The sequence below is a fragment of the Drosophila grimshawi genome, unplaced genomic scaffold (genome assembly GCF_018153295.1).
Source record: "Drosophila grimshawi isolate 15287-2541.00 unplaced genomic scaffold, ASM1815329v1 contig_44, whole genome shotgun sequence".
Lineage (NCBI taxonomy): Eukaryota > Metazoa > Arthropoda > Insecta > Diptera > Drosophilidae > Drosophila > Drosophila grimshawi.
The window spans coordinates 1,130,349-1,147,994 of NW_025063240.1; positions in this window are offsets into that span (position 1 = coordinate 1,130,349).

A 17,646-nucleotide genomic window follows, 5' to 3' on the forward strand; every position below is an offset into this window, starting at 1 on the left:
CCCGCGCCATTTTTGCCCTAGCAGGTTTCACGGATTTCCTGGAAAACGCTCCTTGTTCGGTATGAAATGCAAAGTGAATTTGCGTAGCACATTTAATTGAGAGAATGGAGGGCCATGGGGCAAGCGATGTGGTAAAAGTGATAGGCTGACGACAACAATAGAGATGACGCACTTGTGTTTTTAGGTAATGTAACAGGCGCCAAAGCAAAGGAGCCCCAAAATGTCAAAATGAAATGCGCAACAGAGAGCAAAGCTTTATTGTGTGTGTGTGTGTGTGTGTGTGTGTGTGTAACAAATGGCAAGAAACTGGCGGCTTTTGGCTTTGTGGCCTTGCCAGAGAGAGCAAGAGCAAGAACAAGAGCGAGAGAGAGATCGAGAAAGCGAAGCTTCTTCAAGAGAGCGCGCAGCAAAAGTTGAAGCGCGTGCAATGCCAAGGCGAAAGTTCGAGCAATGTCACAGAAGTACAGTCAACCTAGGCGCTGGGCGAAAAAGCTTGTCGACACTCCCCTATGCGGACAAAAGCTTCGCAAGCAACAGCGACAGAGAGAGAGAGAGAGCGAGAGAGAGAGGGAGAGAGCTTTCAGGGGTACTTAGCCCAAGGCTTGAGCAGCAAATGCCGTTATTATTTAGCGTCAATCAACGTTAAATGCCCTTCAACTTTTGTGGCGCGAGCGAGACAGCGATACAACGAGGCAGGCGAAAAATTTCCATAGCCCCCATAGCGTAGGCGCACACACGCACACAAACACACACACACAAACACACACACACAAACACACACACACAAACACACACAGACAAGCACACATGCTGGCATATACATTCAAGGACTCTGACGGCCATTACAGCCGGCAAGGTTAACGTAAAAGCACAGCGTAAAAGAGACAGCAACACTGACGTCGACAGCGACGGCGACGGCGACGGCGGCGGCAGAAAGCTGCCTCTTTTTGTGATGATGCCTTAGCAACGGTGAAGTTCAAGGTTACCAGCTGAAGGATTTCTTTCGCTTTGACATTGCCAATGGCTCCCCCACACACTCCCACTCTCTTGCACCCAACACGTGGCCACTGAGTGCGACTGGAACAGCAGCTATCTCCGTCTCGCTCGCTCGCTCACTCTCTCTCTCTCATTCTGCATTTATTCTTTGCATACTTAGCGGCGCATGGAGCTGCTTATTGTTTGACTGGACTTGGTCCTGGTCCTCGTCCAGGTCCTTTCTGCTACACCTGAAGCTAGCGATAACCTTGAGTCTTATATGGTACATGCCACATGCCACATGTATATATGCTCCCTGCCAGCCCCTCTTGCCGCCTGCACCGGTATACGAACTGTTGATTACATTGCGGCGCGTGACTTTGATTTGATTTTTAAATGATTCTTTTAGCAGCTTTCCACACAGACCTTACTGCTCACACCTCCCTTGAAATCGGAGGCTGTCAAAGCCCACGCCGAACGGGATTCGTTAAAGGTCAACATAAGGACAGCACACCAAGAGCTGGCTTCTTATCATCAACACCAAGTCAAGACGAAGCCACTAAACAACTTGCATTTACCCACGTGTCGTCGTTCAACTTTATTTTTATGAACTCATCTCGACGGGGGACAGAAAGGGACAGAGGAGCACCAAGTAGCTCAAGCTTGAGTAAAGGGACTGTGGACTCTTTCTTGGCACTCGAAAGTGCAGTTTGGGTTCCTCAAACTAATAATGTTGGATGGAATCACTTTAAGTGTTCGTTCACTTGAATCATCCGCACTTAAGTTCGTTTTCACAAGCATCTGTTAAAGTGAAAATCTTTTTGCTTATCTTTAAAATATTATTTAAAATTACAGTTACTCAATACTTGAGAAATCAGATTGACCTTTTAGATATTTAGCTCCTTAAGTATATAATAAATAAATGGCCTGTTGTCAATTAGCAAAAAAAGGCAATTAAATGTGGATCAACTGTTTTCTAAGCGCCCTGAAAACTTTTCTTTGAATTATTGCCTACTTATCGCCGCACAGTGGGGCTTCTGACTGGTTTCGTTTCACAAATTATGTATTTTCTACTAATGAAGATATTATCAAAATTCTCAATAGAAAACTTTGAAATAAATGATCAAAAGATTACTGTAAATTCAGTGTGCAAATCCAGTTCAAATTGTGCACCAAACTTGAATTTTATATATTGTGCAAGCATACAAAATTTAAGTAGATCATAGAATAATGACAATCACACAAATTTATAACCTAAATCATTAAAACATTAAGATATATATATATTTATATCAAATAATATTGATTATTATATGAATAATTATAAATATGAATAGAAAATTCTTGACACCATTTTTCTTATTAAATATATATTTTATTTATTACATGAATCTTTTAGAGTAATTTAGAGAGTACAAGTCAGTTTCCTCTATTTCTATCATTAAGAACTTAATTTTAAACTTCTTGTCTATTTGTGATCTGATTTCGATTTTTTTGGGTTACTTGCAAGTCATACAACAAATGTTGGTCCAATTTTGCATTTTTTTTACATTTTTTTTATGCAATTTTTAATACTATAACTAACATTTCATTAATTATATTTAATTACATTTATTTTATTTTATTTATTTTTTTGTATTTTCCTGTGTCGACTTATACTAGAAAGCAAATAATAATAATAAATAATTAAAGAGATTTAGCAACAATATAAATATATTATAATACTAATATATTTATAAAGTACCTATTTGTATATAAAAACAATAGCAAATATTTGCTTCCTTTGCTGGAAAATATAAACATTCCTTTATTACCTTTGAGCAAACAAACTAGTTGCCCGCTTTGAATAATCGATGTTATAAATTTGGCAACAATTCGATAAGAATGAGAAAAGATAGAAAATTGATCTTTCTGTCAACTAACAAATATAGAAACTGTACAAAGTTAATGAGGTAGTGGCACGCCACGAGTTTGGCTTTTACCCTCAAGTGGCCAACACGTTATTCAACTTGTTGTACAACTTTGGGCTGAATTTAGCCGCAACTTTGACGCACTTGGAGAGTCAATAAAAACCATGTTTCAATTAGCGGCAAATACAAATTGCCAAGGTTCAAACAGCGACTGGCGACGTTATTTTCTTGCCATAAAAATTAGGTGGTGTTCACAGAAGTCTCTATAAATAGCCAATGGCAATGAGAATTGTTTTAACCAACCAACGAACCAACCGGCCGGCCGGCTGTAAATTCCATTTAAATGCCAGAGAATAGCGGTCGTACAGTGGACTCTCCGACCCCAGGACTTGTTCTCTGCCCACTCTGAGAGACCGGCTAGGAGTATACGTTCACGGCCAGGGTCATTGCGTCAATGGATGTGGCAATTGGCAAGTGGCAAGTGGCAAGTGTGAAGGAGGCGACAACATGCAACAAGGCCAATGCCAATGCCAATGCCAATGCCAGCAGCCGTGTGAGCTTCGATTTTTCTCGGGTGCAATGGCAACCCTTGCACTTGAACCTGCGCACGCGGCAGTTGCATGTGCCACATTGAGTGGCACTGGGTGGGGTGTTTGACCTTCCTCGTGAGCTTTCGCACCGAGCTTATTTTTAGTAACAAGCCGGGCTAGCGAGCGAGCGAGATGGCCACAATCAGCGTTGCATTCAAAAGGTCATTTTCGTACAAATATGTGTGTGTGTGTGTGTGTGTGTGTGTTTGTGTGTGCGTAATTGTGTGTGGTTTTGCCCAGCGTCGTTCAAGGTCATTGCTGCAGTCGCAACTGCCAACAGAACAGTAATTACCTAACCCAATCCCCACAAACGCCACAAGGGTTGCTCACCCATTTTCAGGGGGGGTGGTTGACACCCCCTCGACATTGACGCAAATTGCTGAGGGTCAAGTGCATGGACATGGCTCTGAGTGAATCAAATTGGTTGGGTGCCCGCTCTTAATACACTCATAAAAAAATATCGCCCAAAATTTGTAGCCCATTGACTATTGAAATGGTTAGTCATGAGATTAGTGAGAAAGTCAATTTCTAAAACTGCGGCTTAGATTTCTATATTTCTATAAATATTTATAATTTCCAAGCTGCTGTTTTCAATGTGCTTACATTTTAGAATTCTTATATTAGCTTTTCTATTACTTATATTCCTTTTAAACATTGTTATTTTAGACTTTTATAATTTGGGTTTGCAATTTACAAATATTTTACAAAATATTCATAAGAAAAAAGAAAAAACCCATTTTCATTTCAGGGCGACTCACTAAAATGTCGGGGATTTTTTCTGAGTGCAGAAAGGCACCCCATCCTCAGATCTCAGGGGACAAGTTGACTTCAACATTGACATTTAAGTGAATAAATTCAGTTTCCTGAAATATTTCTGTTTATGCTAATAAGTTTTTGTTTATAAATCTTTGTATACAAAAAGTGAACAGAAACTCAGCTCTGCAATTCCAGAACAATGAGGTTCCAGAACAATGAGCACTCATTGCACATTCGCCGCCGTTTAATCATCGCATTGGGTAAATACCACAACTGGTATGATTTTTATACCCTTGCAGAGCTGAGGACATTCAAGTTTTGTCACAGCAATGAGGAAAGCATATTCAATTTTGATCTTACAAAATGGTCCACCAGTCTTAAAGCTAGGCATTTGAAACTTGGTAAACATTCTTCTTGGCTTGGTACACTTCTGGGCAGTAAAGTGGGTGTGAATTTTTAAAATAAAATTTAAATATCATATCCGAAATATAGATTATTAATTTGTAAGTATGACAACTATGCATTTTAATTTTTTCTTTGGTAAAAGTTCAAATTGAGCTATGCAATGAAATATATACATTTTGACTAAAATTAAGAAAACATTCGTTGATCCGTTGATTGTGTTTACAAGCCGAAAGCATTGAAAAAAATAAGACTTAACTAAACTATATTTCTCTGTTTTGTTTAAATATGTTAACGATGATCGTCAATTGCCAGTATAAATAACCTGCCGACTTGTATGTGGTTTACTCCGAATGGAAATAATCTTCTTCCTCTATAAATAAAATACTTTATGCTGACTGACACATCTCAAACCGCAAATAAATATTGTACTGCTCTTCTCATAGATAAGTAAGTAATATTTTGAAAAATACTTTCACCAAGTGGTTAATATTCTGGAAAATATATTTTAACAATGAGCGATGTTCATGGGAGATGCGATAATTTGATAGAAAAAGAATCAACCAAATTGGCATTAGGATTATGCGAAAAATTGCCATAGATCTTCTTATTTCTCAGAGAGTGCATTTTTTTCAAATTGAAGTTTGTGTCTATCTAAAAAGGAAGTTTTCTCATTTCTTAATTCCAAGATAGATTTTTCGTTTGGCAAAGGTTTAACAAGCTTTTTGTGAAGGGGTGGAGAATGGGGGTGTCTTTCATAAAGAGCTGGAAAATGATCTGTACTTTGAGATATAGAGGATATAGAGAACCCTGTGTTAACGTCCTTTATAATTTTTAGAAATATATTTGTTTAAAGTAGAAAACATTTCTACAACATAGAAAAAAACCATATATTTTTGAGATTTGAAATTTTAAGAAAGTTTATTCGCAAATTTGGAAAACTTTTGGGGGGCTTACAAATTATTAATTATAATTAATTAATATATTTGTACAAATTATCATAATTATTGAACTATGCATAATTAACAAATTTGATGCATTTAAAACAAATTTATTGAATTTTTAAAAGCCATTTAATTATCACATGTTGAAGAGTATTATATTGGTTGGTATACGAGAGTGTGGACGACCCCAAAGTCATTGAATTCCCCCGGGCTCAATATATATTTGTACAGTATGCACATGTGTACATAAATTTATGTAGAGTTGTGAGAAAAATAATATCACCACTCTCATAAGACACATTTTCAATGGGTCTTTTTTCTATTTGTAAATTTAAGGATCTTAAGATCTTTGTGAAAGAAAACTTTAAAGAGACGAGGGAAGGAAATAGAAATTAAATTTTATAATACAGGTAATAGCATCATTTATTATAAAATAAATAACTGATTTCTATAAAGAGTTATTATTTGTTCGCTACTTTTTGGCATGTATCCCATCAAATGAAAATAAATATATATGTATATATACCCAGGAGCAGTACCAACTTTTATTTATAGACAATATATGTTAATAATGAACATTTGAAAATATTGCAGCACTAATGGTTTGTTTTTTCATTCGTAATAAAAATGTCGTAGTGGTGCTATTATTTTTTTCGCAACTGTATGTATGTATATATTTGTATATATATATATATACATATATATATATATATATATATGTACTTATTTAATATCAAATGATATGCAGCGCACAATTAAAAATGCTGACGCGCGTGGCAAGCAGGCAAGCAGGCAGGCCGGCAGGCAGGCAGGCCATAGACCGAGCGATCAGTCGACTGGCCATTGTACTTACTTTAGTTGTTACGAGGGGTGGGCGAGGAGGAAAGAAGAAATGACGACGACGTCGACGTTGACGTTGACGTTGAGGACTGACGCATACAAAGCAGAATTGCGATTATTTGGGGAAAGAAGTGCTTACACGACGACCTAATTAAGCGGTCAGCAGACGGTTCAAGGGTGCAGAGAAGCCCGGGTCCTTGTGCGCTTTATGCATTAGGAGCATTATGCAGGCCACACAGATCACAATACAAAGGCATGCCTGCCTGATGATGGTTGCAGAGCGCGGGGAAAGGCGGGGCTGCAAATGCGCTTAATCATTGGTTCAGTCACTCAATTCAAGGCGAAGAAGAAGCAAATTCTACTGCAGAAACTCAACTGCTCAAGTGCTCAAGTGCTCAAGTGCGTGGCACTGGAAGTGCCAACACAAAGCATAAAGAATTGGAATTGGAATCTGCATCTGCATCTGCAGTTGCGCAAAAAATAATATCACCACTTTCACAAGAAATGTTTTCAAAGGTGTCTTTCTTAAGTTTATGGAACCAATGAATTGGAGGAAGACTCTTTAAAAAGTGAGAAAAAAAAGAAACATAATTTTATTCAACGTTATTAATTTATTTAAAACTTATTAAAATTAAAAAATTAAATCTTATGGAAATGGAAGAAAATGAACAAAAAAATAATAGCAATATTTTGCAAATTAGAAAATTAGAAATAAATGTAAATTTCTATAAAGTCTATATTATTTTTTTTGTCAGTTTTTGCCATTTTTTGCTTTAAAAATATGGAAAATTATATATATATATAGGAGCATTAAACTAACTAAACAAAATATATTAAGAATCAAAATTTGAAAAAGTGGTGCTATTATTGTTTGCGCAACTGTAAATATGCATCCGCTGCTGGAAATCTGTCAAGCTCCACTGACGCTGCACTTGGAAAGGCGACAAAGTTCAGGGTCTGCAGCTGCAACTGCAACTGCAACTGCTGCTGCTTCTTGGCTGATCTTTCTTTTGTGTGTGCACAAGAAGGAAGCAGCTAATAAGTGCAGTGAAAGACAAAAGACAAAAGACAAAAGAAAAAACCGAAATCCAAAAACCGAATTCTGATGCCGGAAATATGTTGGCGCTGCCGACCCCGGCGACGATCTCTTGCTCGACTCGGGTCAATCAAGTTGTCCTTGGCTGCATTAATGCTACACATGGCAATCGGTTTGTGTGGTCAGTTGGCTGCTTGAGTGGGCTCACCGGATGCAGAAGCTAACTCTGATTTGTAAGCACTACTCAGCCACAGATTGGAGTCCAATCTGACGATAAGCAATTTAGAGCACAGTCATCCCCAGCGTCTTTATTAGTTGACAGCATGCGAGGGTGGGCTGAACAGTATGCGTTCTGAGCAAGAACTTAAATTTTGATTTAATTGCTGGCATTTAAAATTACAAAAATAGGGTAAGGAATGAGATGTCTCGAAGACAGTTGTAGCTTATAGATCTTCAATCGACCCTTGAAATTTATCTTTTGTCACTCAACACTCAAATAAACACATAAAAACTAATTAATAAAGTATGTTAATCTACAAAATAAATATATCGTTAAAACTATCTACGAAGAATTACGAAAAATAGTTGAGATAAAAACAGAAACGGAAAACTTTTGAATTTGAATTTAAGTAATGAAAACTTATTATAACAGAAAAACAGATCGATAAATTATTTGACTAGATTATTATATCCTTATAAAGGGTATTTTAATTATGTTTTCAAATTATACATATTCATGATCAGCATCACTAACCGAGTCGATATAGTTCCGTCCCTCAGCATAAAAGTAGTCTTGGTTTACATCCGTATTTGTTATAAATCGGAAGTAACCGGTTCCACTATATCATATAGCTGGCATAGGAACAGTCAGTCGAAAGATAATCTTCAAGTCACATTTATGTCATGGCTATCTTAGGCATAATTTCTGGGAATTGTGGAATACCCAGTCGAAAAACAGACCTTGGATCAGATCTTGGTTAAGGTCCAACACTTTTTACCCCAACTTCGTCATTTGTAATCTTCTGTTCCTCCAAAGTGTACAAACTTTGCCGTTTTTTTTTTCAACACAATTTAATTCTTTCTTACTGCCTGATTTCATGCCTTAGCCTTGACATAAATAATTGTATATTAAAAAAAGAAAAACAGCGCAATTCTTCAGGGTTTGCTTGGTTTTTGCAGAGGCTTCTTTTCACTGCATGCATTTCTGGGTGTGATTTACGGCGACTCTTGTCTGAGTTATGCAAAACGTTGCCCAGGACTTATAATTCAGGCAATTATCTGGGGGATGGGGGAGACGGGGAGCAGCAGAGACCATTTAGATTGTGGCTGGTAGGGGGCACTTATTACAATGACAATCTCAATCGGAATGTGGGCGTAATCGTGGCGAGAAACCGCAATGTCAGGCCTCAGCGAGCCATTGAACTCATTTCCAGCGTCTATTAATGCCCACATACACACACACACACACACACACAACACACACGCACACAACACACATACAATTTTGAAGAGAAACAAAGACAGGCTGAGGCTGCAGCTGGTGTCCAATAACCGTTGACTGCCCGTCGGAGCCCTATTGTTTGTTATTGCAGCTACTTGCATATTTTTTATGTATGTACAAATGTATATACACTCAGAAAAAAACAAAGAATTTGTTTCTTATTGTTAGAAATAATTCTAGAAAAAAAATTTAAAATTCTAGAAACTGGATCTTATTTTTAGTCAATGGTTTATCTAGAAACTATCTTATTAACTATCTAAAATATTTGAAATCTTAAGATACTTATTTTTCAAAAAATGTTGGACCACTTATGCATTTAAGTACTCCCAAAAAACTTATAAATAGTTTAATTGAATTTAATCTATATTATTATTTTTGTGTCGACTGACTTCAATTGACATAAATAAATAAATAATAATATTTAAGAAAGCTAGACATATTTGTTCTTAATTTAAAAAAAAGCTAAGTTGGAATTAAGAAGAAAAAAACTGTGCTTTTTAGAAAACCACAATCTTCCCGCTTAGAATTCTACTTTCTGAATAATAAGGGGAGTTATGGTTGGCAACACAAGTACAGCGAATGCTTTTTTCTGAGTGTATTTCTGTATACATGTATGTACTCGTATTTGTCGCATTTTTGAACCCTTATCGGGCACTTGCCAGGTCGCTGTTTATAATAAGCCGAGTTGTTGTCAACGCATGTTTACATTTTACGAATGCGAACAAACACCGAGTTTGTTGATCTTGATCTGCCTGAGGAGCTCCACATACATATACACACACACACACACACACACACACACACACACACACACACATACACAGAGTTAGGTAGTAAACTGTCCAAAGCTAAACAGGAAATGAGCTGAAACGTGAGCCGCCTTGGACAGTGTAGAGTATTATTAAAATAAGACAATAAGCGGCTGAGTCACTTGGCAACCGCAGACCACCATCGCAGCGACAGAGGAGGCTGAGGAGGAGGTCGAGGAGTTGGCCCCACTCGACAGGGTCAGGGGCCACAGAGGCAGAGCGACTAAATTTGGGCCAGACAACAATTACACTAACAACAACAAGAAGAGGAAGAAGCAGAAGAACAACAACACCAACAGTGACAGGCGGCAATGCGGCATATTTTCCACGCTCGAAAATTGGGTCAAGTCTTCGTTTGCCAAGCAAAACTCCGCAACTACACTCAGGAAAAATATCGCCCTAAATTCTTGTAAATTGGCATACTCTTATCGATAGTTGGCATACTTAATCGATATCGATAGTATTACAATTAGTATAATTTAGAAAGTCAATTTCTAAAATTTATGGCTGTGGCTTTCGAAAAACTACGGTTTGCATTTCTAAATTTCAGGGTTTTCGTTTTTCTAAAATTAAAAAATAAAATATCGAACTTGCTTGTCACTTATGTTATTATTAAACAATTGTATTTTTAGACAAATACACAAACATATTTAATAGTTTGAATTTGAAAAAGATCGACAGCTAAACTCTATAAAAGCCGATCCAGTAAATTGCTCATTTCTGAAATTTAGAACGATTTTTTTTTTTAAGTTAGCTTGCATTTCTACTTTTTGGAATTGTTTTTCTTAACAATGGAAAATAATTCTGAAAAATAGAAAAAATCGCCATATTTTTAAGATTGTTACGTATTTCTAGATTTTAGAAACATTTCGAAAAATATTTGGAAAATATTTCGAAAAAAAGTCATATTTTTCAATGAGCTGTTCATTTTAGGCCAATTTGTTTTTCTGAGTGTTAAATGCGGCAGCTCCTCTGCCAATGAATTGAAGTCAAGGTGTCGACGAGATATGCATGTGTGTGAGTGTGTGTATGTGTATGTATGCGGCCGGGTAGTGAAGGTTTTTCCGCGCTGGGCTATTTAGAGTGTCAGCGGCAGCGGCAGCGGCAGCGGCAGCGTCAGCGTCAGCGTCAATATTTGGATCTGGGCGTCGTCGCCAAACAGTCGAAACAATTTCAACGCTGCGAACTGGACTGACCTTAGCCAACTAACTATACAATTTTGAATTGCCGAAGGCAAAGCAATCCAAAAAAGAGCCACAGCTCAGCACAGCTCAGCTCAGTTCAACTGAGTTGATCTTTTTGGGTTGGGCTTTGAACTTGAACAGCAGCAGCAGCAGCAACTAGCAAATAGCATTGCAAACAAATTGGAAAACCAAACCGAAAATCGTTGCTACATTGACAGCAGCAGTAGCCCAGCACTTACAAGTTCAACACTCGCCCGCATCTACAAGCAGATACAGATACAGATACAGATACAAATACACAGAGATACAGATACAGCATCGAAATCACGGTCCACAGTTTGAAACCAGTTTTCCTTCGCAGACGCACACTCATTCATGAGTTCGTGCTTGTGTGCTGAATGCATGAAACACCGTTAGACGTGAATAAACTATATCCACTTCCGATATTCCACACACAAAAATTCACAGTCACAGTCACAATCACAATCACAGTAACAGTCACAGTCAGAGCCACAGTCACAGCCCTCGCCCGTTTGTTTATCTTTTTGATTCCGTTTTAATTTGCAACGCCCAATGACATCGGCGATGTTGTTGATCGTACATTAGTAGATCTCAGTTCTCACTCACACACACACCCCCAACCACACACACACACACACAAATAGATATTTATATATACATATATATGCATATTTAACTTCCTCAAGAAATTAATCAAAATTCATAGTAAATCAAAGATGAAAACAGCTAATAAATTAGTCCATTATCATCGAAGCCGGTCCGAAAAATCGATAACAGTACAGATAAAGATCAAAATGATTATTTAATATTAATAAATGTATATCATTATGTTTTGCTGTAAATGACCGCTATTATTTTTTTAACACATTCAAAAAATGTAATTTAATCTTGAGATATACTCGCAGATTTATTTGTAATTTATATTTAAATTATAATTATTTTTAATGCGAACTTATGTGTGAAAAGTGTAACTGGCAATAAAAATATTATTAATCGCTGTAATTAAGACCTTTATTATTATTGTGTATAATTAAAGTAATTTACTATTTATTTTTATTTTTCTATATTGAATTCACAATTTAGATAAAATGTTTTGAGTTAAAAAGTTAGTGGATGCGACAATTCATTAAGATGAGGAAACGTATTTGTTACGGCTTTGGTTTTTCAGTCAAGACCAGTCCCCACTTGTAAGTCAAAACTTATGAATTTCCAAAGCCAAAGCTATAGAATTTTTTCATAAATTTTAACAAAAGCCTTGATTCAAACATTATAATGATAATAATAAAAAAAGGCTCCTAAGATTATTGGAAAAGTCATCTAAAGTTAACATTTTTCCAATTTAATTGCACACACCAATCGAATGTGTACCCTTTCTCTGGGATTCTTATATATATCACTTGATCGCTTTGGGAAATTTAATTATTATTAAATTAAAATGCAAAATCAACTGTTGTTTTGCCCATTTATCACAGGTCCAATTGTACCTTCATCAACTATGTAATATAATAGTATTACTTATAATGTTGTTCGTAAAATAAGACTTAAGCTAGGGTATCTTGCCCGTAGGCCAAAAAGGGACTTCAAATGTGTTATTTATTATTAAACATTAATCCAAAAACTTAAACGGCAAATACTTCTTCATACATAACAATTCTACCCAGCCAGTTTTCAGAAGCTTTGCACGTTCGCGCAATGTTCGACGATCTGTCTGGCAAAGCACACAAACACACACTCGCATAATATATATACATATACATATATATATATTTACATATATATATATATATATGTACCTAGCGACGGACAAAAGTCTGTCTCTATATAACAACAACAGCTTTTAGTAGTCGTTTAACCTTGATCTTGGCAATATGATAACCCTAACCTTGAGCAACGTTTTGTGTTTGATTTTTTTTGTCGGTTTTTTTTTGTTGTTCGTTTTCATTTTTTTTTTTGTTTTCTGTGTGTGCTTTGTTGTTGCTGGCTTACGTGTGTGTGTGTGCATATCCAAATGCCTTTTTACTTTGGTCTCTCGAAGCGTTTATTAGAATTTGTTAAAAAAAAAAAAGAGCAAAAAGCTTTTTGCGTTTACTTTGGCCCGTCTGCGTTTTCAATTAAGCTGATCTCTCATGTGTCCCCCAAGTGCCCGCCCCCTTTCCCGCCATCCAACATCGATCAATTGGTCAGCTAGCGCTAATCGGCCGAAGATGACAGACAGACAGAAGGACAGAATAACGGACGGACTGCGTCAGAGCTCTGCGATAAGAGCAGAGCAAATTGAATTCGACTTTAACTTCCGCTTCCATTCGACTTTGGAAACCGCAGAGCAACACTAGTCGCTAGTCGCTAGTCGCTAGTCGCTCGTCCGTTCGATCATCTGTTCAAGTTCAGCTCATTAATTAAAAGCACGAGCCCCCACGGTTGATTAAATATATGTGTGGTTATACATATATATATATATATATATATATATATACCATATGTGTGGTCTTGATTTCATGTGATTGGATTTGATTTGATTTGATTTTAAATGCGTTGCCATCTGTTAATGACAAATCCGCCCATGTTCCTCTCTCTAATGGTCTTGGGTCCCCGACTCAAGATCAAATGAATAATTCCTCAAAAATGCGTAAAGACATTTTATATTTGTGAATTACATTTATACTCTTGTGAAAAAAATAATAGCACCTCTGCGACATTTTTTCTTACAAATAAAAAACAAATCACTAGTTTTGCAATTTATTCAAATGCTGATTTTTATATATGTATAAAATAAAGTTAGTACTGATCCTGAAATTCTTTTCAATATTTATATTATTTTTTTTTCATTTGAATGGAGAAGTGCCGAAAAGTGTCTAAAAAAAATAGTACGCAATTAGAAATAGTTTATTCATTTCTCATTTTAGTAATTTGGAAAATGTTGCTGGTTTTCTTCATTCATTTTCTTCCTTATACATAAAATTTAATGTAATTTTTATTTGAAAAATTTAAATAAGTTGAAAACGATGCATAAAATTTTAGTGTTTTCTTTCTCACTATTTTTAAGAGTCTTCTTCCACATTAACGGGAATACTATAAATTAAAGTTAGTACTGCTCCTGGAATTATTTTCTTATATTTATGTATTTATTTTTTATTTAGGAAAAGTGGCAAAACTGGGCACTTAATATAAATGGGATATTTACTTATAATTTACATAATTAAATACATTTTTTATAAAATGAAATTTTGTAATTTATTTTTAAATTAACTTAACTTAAACTGAAAAAAATTATATATTTTTTCTTACTTATTTTTAAAACTCTTCTTTCACTTCATTGACGAACTTAAGCTTATAAATTAAAAAGAAAAAAAAACCTTTAAAAACAGATCCTGTGAGAGTGGTTCACTTATTTCGTCCGCAACTGTAACTCAAAGAAAGGGCATTTGCAAATCGATGTGCTTTTTAGAGTTTTTCACCTCGCGTCCTTGACCGTAAACCCGTATCTGTTTGTTTTGTTGTTTTGTTGTTTTGCTCGTTTGTTTGTTGGGTCTCTGTTTTCTTTTGAAATATGTTTTTGCGCGCGATTTCGTCTGTTTTCTTATTATTATTATTTGCTGAATAATTGCTTGATATTCAGTGCGGCACTTGCAAAGTTTAATTTGTTAATTACTTAAATAGAAATTGTATTTATGTGCTCGGCGGTGCTGCACATTTCACCAGGCCCAACCTTGAAAGGTAAATTTTTTTTATTAATTTGTTTGCGCCTGGATTAACTGAATCAAGATGCCCATAAAATAAGTCCCGAAAAAGCGTTAAAATTCTAAATAAACAAAGCAAAAGAAACGCGAAAAACGTATATAGAAACAAGAGTGCTGTAGTCGAGTGAGCTCGACTACGATATACCCTAAACCCAGTTGTCAAATATATTCTAGTTTTATTGGAAAATTTCCCTCTACAAAGTTTTGCACCAAAATGTAAGCAAGTCTGCAAGCGCGCTCTGCCGACAAACACGTGAATAATTATACATATATACATATTTATAAAGGGGTAACGGTGCTCTGCAGAATACACACAAAAACATATTGACACTCGCTTCGAATGTCATGCTATCTCTTTCTAACACATGCGCTCGCATTTTTATGCACACAGAAAATGCTTGCGGCTGCTGATAGAAATGAGATCAATATGAGAATATATTTTTATATTTATGTGTTTCTTAACCGATCTTAATGAAATTTGGTAAGTTGGTCAATAATATGCATATGTATATTCTGTATAATCTAGAAGATTCTACCTTTAAAACTTTAGCATTTATTGCTAACGGAAATTTAAATGTATCGATATTGGATAAACGGAGGCTGTTATTGATAAAAATAAAGCATGCTTGATCTGGCCCGGGTATACGAGGACCTATATTCCAAATTTGAAGTCTCTAACTCTTATAGTCTCTGGGATCTGCGTGTTCATACAGACGGACATGGCTATATCGACTTGGCAGTTGACCCTAATCAAGAATATATATACTTTATGGGGTCGGAGATGCTTCCTCTGCCTGTTGCATACATTTGCACAAAACATTATACCCTTTTTACCCACTTTTAATGGGTTCAGAGTATAAAAAGCGTCTACAAAAGCAAAACAAATGCAAATTTCGAGTACTTAAAAAAAATATAAATATATATGTATAAATATATATATATATATATATATATATACATTTATATAAATATAGGCATATTAAAAATTCCACTGGTTGATGCGGATTCTGATTGTGATTTCAATGCACTTTTTGCTGTTTGTTTTAAAAAGCAATCGCTGCTGCTGCTCCAGCAAAAGTTACTTATGCGGGAAAGCGACAGAGAGAGAGAGAGAGAGAACGAGAGAGAGCTCGGGAGAAAGAGCGGGAGAGAAAAACAACAACAACAACAACAACAAGTCCAGACAATAACAAAACAAAGCGACGCGTCCTTGAAATTGCGCGACAGGGCCGCTAAACTCGAGCGTCGACGGCGACTGCGACGCAAATAACTCAAAGCACAGCGCGCTGCTCAGGATGGGTCTTCGGGTAGGGTAGGGGAGGGGAAGGGACTGGTGCTGACTTCTGATCCACAAAGAAAGAGCAAGAGAAAGAGAGGCAGAGAAAAGGGAAAGAGAGAGGGATAGGGAAAGGGAGAGGGAGGGAGGCAGACTAGCAATATGACGTGCGATATGTGAGTAACTGTCGCTAAATGTACATTGTACGCTGTACAACAATGCATCAGAGGACGGCCCAAAAATAAAATAAATTATTTAAATATGCATGACATTTGTCACACGTACGTATATATAAACAATTGCGATTATAATTCAATTGCATATATCTACGAACCAACACAAGTGCAAAGGTATGGACGACAGAGCTCAGTGTTAAGTTGCTTAAGACAAAATAAAAACAAATATGTCCAAAAAATTTTTAAAAAAATCTAAAAATAGAAACAACAATTAAAAATTGTAAAGACAAGCAAAAATATATTTTGTTTACAAAATTCATTTTGTTGACAATCCAAATAATGATTTTTATTTTCAAGTCTGTAGAATATTTTCAATGTTTAAGAAAATATGTAAAATATTTTATTATATAAACAGAAGACCAAATTGATTTGAAATTCTTTTTCTTTTTAATTTATTATTTATTAAATAACATGTAAATTCACAATTGCAGCTCGTAAATTTTAAATTGTACATTTTCAATGAGTAAATGTCTCAAAGATATTAACTGAACTTAATCTACCTTGATAAGCTATAATGTTTCTAAAATGTTGTAATTTAATTAATTTAATTAATACAGAGCACACAAAACATTTTAGGTGCCATTTCAAATTAAAATCAGAGATACAAGTTGGAATCTATAAAAGGAAAAGGGAGTGATTCAATTAAGTATGTAGTTCGCGATGTAAATATATTTTCTATTGTTTTTTAGATTTATCCATTTATGATGTTGAGGGTTTCGTATCGTCATAATTTGATTTTCGCAGTAAACAAAAACTATAACTTTTGTTATTCGAATACACATACCAATACTTATAACAGGTTCAGAAATATTGACTTCTGGCCGCTTCTGAACTTAAAAATAAATATACAATTTGTTTTCAAAATGCTGAAGCGCAATTCAAACTATACAGTATATAGTATATATATATATATATACGGTATGCATACTATACCATATTCCACAAGCAAAAAACGCTAACTAGGCTTAATGAGCTCATTGGACACTTTACAAAATAACTGGCAATATTTTTTTGTAAATGAGTATATTAATCGGCATTATGTGAACTTGATAGGCAAAAGAAACCCTTAAAAAAAAATAAAATTATTATACATAAGGAGAATTAATATATTAAATATAAAACTGAAACTATGATAGATTAAAAAAAATTATAATTATTGTACAGGGTATGTCATAGCTGGGTTGTTTACTTCTGCTTGCCTGCCTGCACTTGATATTGCATTTCAATATTGCTGCGACTTAATTTCAGTTTTGTGCAAAGTGCAGCGAATTACAAATGTGGCGAGTTCAAGGATTGTTCTTGCACTCCAAGAATGTATTGGGGATGGGGGTTGAGGGAGGAAAGAGTGAGGGAGAGAGAGAGAGAGAGAGAGAGAGAGAGAGAGAGAGAAAGAGAGGGAGAAAGAATGAAAGCATTTTGCATTTGTGCG